At 51.0% G+C, this 1,187-nt stretch overlaps 1 pseudogene across 1 annotated transcript; it reads left to right on the forward strand.

Annotated features, from left to right (window-relative positions):
- The first annotated feature begins 358 nt into the window (after nucleotides 1-358).
- Nucleotides 359-926, forward strand: LOC122689463 (annotated as a pseudogene). The gene has a single exon (XR_006339822.1). The product of XR_006339822.1 is annotated as a selenoprotein H-like (transcript).
- Nucleotides 927-1,187: the final 261 nt, after the last annotated feature.

The raw sequence follows: 1,187 nt of genomic DNA on the forward strand, positions 1-1,187 counted from the left end.
TGGAAGAATAACTCAACTCGATTTCTGAGGGAAGGTAATGAGGTCAATTTTGTCCATGTTGAACTGAAGATGACAGAAGATACATTCTGATAATGATATCCTGTTTATAGTTGGAAATATATACCTGAAGTTCAAAACAAGATCAAGCATCTATCCGAGACATTTTGGACCATATGGATATAAATGGTGGGTAAACTTGAGTTGTTTGAAAGAATGGAAGAGATCATCAAAGGGTATTTTCATTAACATCTGTATAAAAGGAAGAAATAGCCTGGACTGCCGTTCTGAGCTCGGAGCCGGCCTGGCATGTACCTGGTGGCCGCGGCTGCGTCCTGTCCCCAGCCGGGCCCCAGGCGCCATGGCGTCCCACGGGAGGAAGCCAGGCAGCGGCGGCGCTGGCCGCAGCGGCCGAGAAGCGGGAGAAGCCGGCCGGCGGCCAGGATGGGAGAGTGGAGGGGCCGCATCGAGCACTGCAGGAACTGACGCGTCTACCGGCGCGACGCCGCGGCTCTGAGCCAGGCACTGCGCCTGCAGGCCCCGGAGCTGGCGGTGAAGGTGAACGCCGCCAGGCCGCGGAGGGGCAGCTTCGAGGTGACGCTGCTGCGCGCCGACGGCAGCAGCGCGGAGCTCTGGACCGGTCTTCAGAAGAGGCCCCCACGCAAACTCAAGTTTCCGGAGCCTCACGTGGTGCTGGAGGAGCTGAAGAAGTACCTTTTGTAGGGAGGTGGGGCCGAAGGCGTCTCGCTGAGCCTCTGTCCCTGGTGATGTTGGAGCATTTATGACGGGACATGGCCAAACTTCAGTCATGTCCCCGAAGCTGTGGTTTCCTTCCCTCCAGAAACGATGATTCAGTTGTGAGGCAATCCTCTAGTAAGACATTGAAAAGTTCTTGGATTTGGTTTAATAAAAATTAAAGGATTTGAGTTGATATAAAAAAAAAAGGAAGAAATACATGCAGTACATTTAGAAATGTATCCATCATAATGATGAACCTATTTTCAGGGAAGGAATGGAGACACAGATAGAGAGAAGAGACTTATGGACACAGTAGGGGAAGGAAAGAGTGGGACAAATGGAGAAATTAGCATCAACATATATATGCTATCATGTGGAAAACAGATAGCTGGTGTGAAGTTGCTGTATAACACAGTTTTATGCTCTGTGATGACCTAGAGGGCCAGGATGAG

The sequence above is a fragment of the Cervus elaphus genome, chromosome X, assembly GCF_910594005.1.
Source record: "Cervus elaphus chromosome X, mCerEla1.1, whole genome shotgun sequence".
Classification (NCBI taxonomy): Eukaryota; Metazoa; Chordata; class Mammalia; order Artiodactyla; family Cervidae; genus Cervus; species Cervus elaphus.